This window comes from Atta cephalotes (assembly GCF_000143395.1).
Source record: "Atta cephalotes unplaced genomic scaffold scaffold00002, whole genome shotgun sequence".
Taxonomy (NCBI): Eukaryota; Metazoa; Arthropoda; class Insecta; order Hymenoptera; family Formicidae; genus Atta; species Atta cephalotes.
Window position 1 is genome coordinate 1,560,679 of NW_012130066.1, and position 7,806 is coordinate 1,568,484.

The following is a 7,806-nucleotide window of genomic DNA, read 5'->3' on the forward strand; positions in this document are numbered from 1 at the left end:
CGCACGCACACACACACAGATCGGGCTACATCAAACCAAATGCCCATGCGCTCATCGAGGGAAAGGAAATGCTGTTTTTCTATTTTTTCCAGTTTTGATTCGACGAATGCGTCGAGATATATTCGTTGATTCGAACCGTAACGATCCAGGAAATCGACGCGATGTGTTGCTGCGGTCTATTCTTTCTACGCTATCCTTTCTAAACAACATCGCGTAAACGCTCTTCCACGTTATAAAATAAAGCGGGATTTTAGTATAGAAAAGCAAGTTCGAACGAACAGAGTGCTAGTAGACAATATCGGAATAAAATCGTAAAGGAAAAAGCAGATAAGACTAACGATTTATTTCACGATATTCAGTAGGTTTAATTTGTATTCACGGAAGAGAAATTATCGACGGTAACATTCTCGAATGTTCCGATTTTCAGAAAAACTAATTAAAATGTTTTAATTAAGCGATATTGTATTAGTACGATTTATGTCATACGTACATTACGCGATGTACTAGCGAATGTTATATGGGAAAACCATGTTATTTGTCAGACAAATAACATTAGCTTCCTGTTGCGTTTACGTGACGTGAAATAGATTTATAATGTTGTAATTTACTTACCCAGTAAAAGCATTTTGTGTTTGTATTGGAAACAGTCCAGTTCTTATTAAAATTTTATGTTTTATGTTTTATCCGAGTATTATTTGTTAACATAATGTGTTAATTGTATTATTTGAATATTTTGTTGTTAATTGATTTTTAATATTTTTTAATGTTAAAGTAACACAATTTATGAGTAGGTGAATAAATTATATAAAAATTTTTAATTTTTAATTTTTTTTATGTAAATTCTAATATAAATAAATAAAATGTGTTAATTCAACATATTATAAATATTAATTTTAATTAAAAAAATATGATTGCTTACAAATTATATCAATGCTTTTTGAATTAATTTTTTACATAATATTTATCTTACTTTCTAACATATTTATCTTATGTAAGTTAAAGTAAAAAGTATTTATCTTATGTTTAAGTGGATCGTTTGTAACATGTAAAATATATTAAATTGAACACAAATTTTCAATTACGTATATAATTTTATTTTATATTTTTCCAAGATATTCGTTTATTATTCGAACCTTAAATTAAAAATTGTTACAGGAATCTTAAATTAAAAACAGTCTCATTTTCAAAGTTAAACGGTTAATTAATATTAATATATAAAGCGATACTTTATATATTATTGATTAACAGTCTCAGTTGTTCTTTACATTACCTATAATTATCTCGTCAATCAACGTATCCTCTGATTATTTCTATTCTTCACTAAATCTGCATTTTTATGCACGGCATGTCCATTAACGCTGCATAAAATTTATACTGTTATGTTTGGAACTCATTGCCGCGTAAAATTGTAATGCCATTCGCTGGTTTATATGTGGTGAATCAATATTTCGTTATTCTCGAAATCTGTATTACATTAAGAGAAGTGTTCGATATTTATAATTAAAATTGCATAGTAAAATAATTAATGGCTTCATTTGATAATGAGCTTCATTTGATAATAGCTTCATTTTTATAGTTATTATCGCTTATAATATTAGTAATAATAATTATATATAATAATTACAATTTTACGAAAAAAAATTTAGTTGACACCGCAGAATTTCTGTAAATTATATATTCATATTTATTTGTATTATTCACATTGCGATGTAGTTTCTTTATTATTATTATTATAATTGCAACATTTACAATTAAGTTTTTTTCTCAGCGTACCATATATGCAGTCACTTTTTATTTTCATTAAACTTTCGATGGAATTAATACATTGGAAACCGCACACGTGATATTAAAATTTCACGTTAAAATTTTTGCTACATTAGTAGTGACAGTATCCGATGGCATCATGACTCTATAAAATTTATGTATTCATGTTACGTTATTCCCTTTATGGTGAATTCATATTTAATATTTTATATAATGTGTTTATGCAAAATCCATTTTTTAAAGAAAAATATACGGTCAGGAAACACTAAATTTTAATTCTCTTATGGAAAAAGCTCTTTGACACGTTCAATCATCCGAAATTTAATCAACATTCCGTCGAACCGGCGGCTTCGCTGAAGCAGATGGGGAACGCCTCTGATCGAAGCAACTTTCTAAAATATCGAAACCGGCAAGAAGAGCACCGGAATATTGTAGAGAAAAAAATAATCGGCACCACTCACTGCACTATTTTCCCTCGCTTTCCGACATTGTTATCTTCGATTTTTCACGCGAAATCGAATCACGCGACGGATCAGATTTAAACGGTATGAGAAGAAACTTTTTCCGGATTCGCATCTATGCGTTTTTCATTGTTGACCATGACAGATCGTAAGTTGCGATTTTTGTTCGTAGCTTCATCACGGAAAACCTGTCAACACACAGTTGCGTAACGAACCATCGGACTTTCCCTCCTATTGATCGAATATTTCCGAGTAGACAGTTTGAACACGCAGTACATAGCTTCCGTTTGTACAGCATATTGACCATTATCGGTAACTACGTGCTTGATATACCGCGAAATATTTTGATTTACCGCGTGACTGAGGATAGTCCACATTCTGGTACATTCGCAAAATTACCAGCCATATTGTTGTATTACTGCAGCGCGATTGCGTGTAATATTGCTGTAATATTTTAACGTTAGTAACGTTGTTTGACACGATGTACATTACGTTTCATTATTCTGTTTCACAGTAATAGCTGTCTAATATTATAGTTTTGTTACATTTTACTTTGTGACATTTATATATTTGTGATACAATGTGAAAAATGGTATAAATTCATATATGTGAAAGAATTTTTATAAGTATTAAAAACAAGTTTTTCAAATGATTTTACGTTATCATATAAAAATGAAAAAAAAAGGACAAATGAAATTTATTGAGAAAAAATATTCTAAATTTCAAATATTTATTTAAATAACAATTAAAATTTATTGAAATTTGGTACCAATTAAATATTTACTTACAAAATAAATAAATATTTATAAAAATAAATATTGTAAAAATAAATATTTATTTAATAAAAAGAAATAACAGTTAAATTAATTACAAATATTTTCTTTTAAACACAATTTTTATAACGCGAGATTATAAAATGTGTTGTACTATGCATTATCATCATTGATGTGTATTATTCATACGGACAATAGGATTAATCGTTTCTTATCGAATCTTGATAGAATTGGGCACGACAGCATCCTATATTTCATTACAGCACCTTCGTTAACCGACAACGCCACTGCCGCCTCCGAAAAACAAGTTCTTCTTTTCTCGTTTTACGTCCATGAGCGCTCGTATCTGGGTGATATCCGGTTTCGGGTATCGTTTTCTCATGCGGAGTCGTCTCAAGTTTTCGGCACTCGCTGTAGAAAGCGACGCGCCGCAGGCGACTCATGCCGTGAATTCTTCCACGTGCTCATTTGTTGCTTGCTCTTTCAAACGCTAGATACTAGTTGGACAATAATCAACCTAAGCATCAATCTAAATCATCATAAAATCAATCTAAATAGAAATAGAAATAGAAGATGTCTTCCGCAATTTCGATCTCGAGTAGAGATGAAATGAAACGTGCGTTAGCTGTCAATACGGATTATTTCGGAGTATAGTACAATTTAATAATTTCGATAACGTGACATTTAGTTTCTCAAGAGATACTTCAACAAATCTTTTTGCGAGAGAGATAAGTTTTTAATAATAAATAAATAAATTTCAACTGAAAATGACTAAATATTTTTTTCAAAAAGCAACTGTAAGCATTACTTATAAGAACCTGTTTCTTCGATATTATACGTTCGATAATTTATTGGCGAGTATATCCGAGTCTAGTACAAGCATAAGCTTGTACGCAAAAAATAAATTAATAATCTTTTATATTTTATTTATAAAAGGAAATGAGCTAGAGTATGTTATCTAATCGGCGATGAATTTTTGAGTGATAATAAACCGATATTTTCAGCTTAATAAAGTGAAACTTCAACATTCACGAAACTAGGCTGTTAGGTTCAGAAAATAGTTATTTGACAACTTTCATCTAATTTATTTGTGTTGCTTGTCTCGAATTGTCAATTCTTGCCGCGCTCCGCAAAAGTGTGTCGTGTGTAGCGACGGCCATCAACGTTCACTTACAGTGAACAATTTTTCGAACAATCAGATAAATACAGAGTTGTTAATTTGTTATATAAAATTTTAATTAATTTTATTAAATTTTATTAATTAGATTTTTTTGCGAGGAATGTTTAATTTATTGTATTAAAGACACACATGATCAGGAATATGTTAGCATTATAATGAGTTATTTAATCTACCTAGTAAACAGAATGAAACTGGCTATTACTAATAGAGATGCGTATTTAACTTGGAATTTACGACGGGCTTATTTGAACAAACTACCTCTCTCTTGCAAAGTGTTTTTGACACTCGCCATTGCATGTTTAATGAGATGCCTTTGATTAACATCATTATTTAACTTTGGTAACTCTATCCTACAGCCACTGCGGATACGATAACTTTGTAGATTATCTGTATGCTGTTTGGTACACTCGTAATTCTGTAATATTCGTCGAGCATATGTACATACTTAATTCTGTAGTCGACCGCACGCAAATATCGACAAAAACGAATTGCGTAACATTCTTATTCATCGATTATTTCTGAAGAAACTCATATCATTGCGGACAATGACATCGAACTTGAAATCGTAAACTCGTCGTTTTGTAACTATAAATCTTTCATATGTAGTGTTAATTGATTCAGTAAATACCGCGCTTCACACTTTTAAAGAGTTTTTTTCATACAAAACTCAAATATTTTCCAAATATTTTGCACTGAGAGAAAAAAAATATTTAATTACCACAATTTAACATTAATTTATAATCATCTTTAAGGACCATTATAAATTTATAATTGTTTTAATGATGCAAATGTAGGAAAAAATAGAAGTCATTAAAAAAATGTGTTTTTTTTTTACAAAGAAGATTATTGGAACACTTAGTTAAATATATGAGAAAATTTATTAAAATATTAAAAATATTTTAATATAAACTCTATTAGTATTATTTAAAAAAATTTTTTTCGCATTATTTACATATTATGATATATTAATAAGAAGATTCTAAAGTGTTTAAATTTAATAAATATAAGTATAATTACAAAGTAAAGATCTTACTATAAGAGCTTTTTGAAAGAAATTCATAAAAATTTACTTAGTTTAGGCTAAAGAAGATTTTCTTAATTGTTTATTAACATAAATTATATATTTTCAATACTTACAAACAATATTTAACGGATTTACTATATTCAGATCAAACTAGATTAAAATAACAAATTGATATTGGACATCTTATATAATCATATATACTGTATTGCGTATCTAATACTCGTGTGCCACGCATATCAAGCAGGAATATAAAAACGTGGCCGTGACATAAACACGACTAAGCCAAGTTACGAATAGGCGATTATAAGGTAATTAACCTCAATTGTTTTAGCTTATAATTAGTATTTTAAGTGTGACTCAAGTTCGATACTTTCTTATTGTCAGTCGTATTTTTTCTTGGTTGCTCACGTAACATCTCGCGTTAACTTTCAGCGCGTAACATGAATTCCTCGTTGCTTCAGATAACATCAGTGGCAGACCGCTACCTTAATTTTTTCCGGTTACTGCTCTCGAAACCGCCAACTTTAATCTGAAACTATTAGGAAGCACGGAAGCGCGATCAAATTATTCTTAGTAAAGGAAAGTTGTGATGTAATTATAATCATCTTCCGAGAACTCTACAAAGTATTTTCTTTCGATAAGCAGTGACTCTAATTGAAGGCGCGACGAAGAGAAAACATAAATCTAGTTTATAATTTGATTACATAATTACAAGACTTGATTAAGTGACAAAAATATTAAAATGTAGGAAAAAAAGTTAAATTATGTTGTAATTATATAACTAAAAAAAATGAGCCATACGATTATGTTAAATACTGTTATGCTAAACAAAAATATTAAAACATGAAACGAGATCCGACAATTTTATGGGACCAGTTTATTCTACGATGGAATTGCATTTTGTTATGAATAAATTTGCTAAATAATGAGATTAATAGGATTTTGGCGAATGTAAAGAGATATAGTCTCATTATATCGCTGTAATTGTTATTTGACGATACTTGAGGGATAATCAACATCACAATTACTGAAGCAATTACTGCCACTAAGAAAACAGATAATTATATGTTTAATATTGTGAATCGCGAGAAAAGAGTCTGTTCTTATTCGAAACCGCAGTTTCATATATTGAAAAGTATATTCTAGCATTTTTATGTGATCACGCAAACACATTAATCCGCACAATTCATGCTTATTTTCACTTTTCTGATTATATAGTTGGACAATAGAAACTAAAAGAAAAATAAGAGAACGCTAATTAAAGAAAGTGTAGAAATCATCTGGTGAGACGCATTTTGTGAATTTTTCAGCAGTATGAGACTCTGATATTTGGTTCAAAATCGAGTCGACAAACTTTTCATGACGATAATAGAGACGTCAGCGTGCAAAAGTTCTTCAATCTTCACATAAGAGATGCGAATCTTCGCTGAAACGGCCCGTCTAGAAAATGTTAATAAGAACTTGCGCGGAGCAGAGGGATGGAAACGCGTTGATTGTCCCTCAGCGACCGCAAATTTTCCTTGCGATTTCACTTTCTCCGATGTGGCATAATTGCGCGTGTTACGAATCGTAATACTCGATTCAACGCCACTCATATAACGCAATCGCATGATCGTGTTACAACAATGTAGGACCTGCGAACCTGTAATAAACTTTTACGCACATTCACGTACACACATGTGCATGCGACATGTGCAAGGTGTAACATGCTCTATCGGTATTTCATCAAATTATGCAACGATACTGATTAAATACCATCTCAACGAGAGAATAGATATACGTATCACATTTTGCTGACAAGACATCAAAACTGTTCTGAATATTTTGGGTTTCTCACACGCCGTATACGATCGAATTGTGATACTATCTAATTAGCACCGAAACTTCTATGGAACCTCGATGTTATCGAGCACAGATTGCATATTTGGACAGACGATGCAAGATAACAAGTTAGAACTTTCTCATTTACGGAAAGTTAGAAGTTTCTTGCTCGTGAGCAGATGAACTTGTACCGTAGACAAATTTGTTTTGGAGAGTGTTCTCCCGTAACAGAAGATAGGTGCCGGTACCGAAATTGGATAATATCAAAGTTTAGATCAACTCAAGTATAAATCTTAACCCTTATAATACGAGGTATAATTTGGTGCCTCATCCGTTCAAATATGGCCGGGTTATTAGAATCTGTCCGTTTTTTTCACCTATTTAGAATGGTTAAAAAAATAATTTTAACTCTAATAATTCACATATTTTCAACTTTCTAAAATAAATTGAAACTTTATTTTTGAAAATAATAAAAGTAATATATAATTTATAATTTATAAAGACTTAAAGAAACTTGCACGAACAGGAATCGCTCGATCAGTTTATCCTATACTGATCCTTGTATAATAAGGGTTAAGATTTTTCTCAATACACAATTAATACGCTAAATATACTGTTTATTCTTTATGATTTTATTTTACACAGATTTTGATTTTTCTTATTAAATGTAAACTAAACCGCTCGATTCGCTCTGGAAATGAAATCTATTGAAACGTTTCGTGTTTCATACATTGAATATATACATATTTATTTACAATTGATCTTTTCCTTAAAGGATCGAGA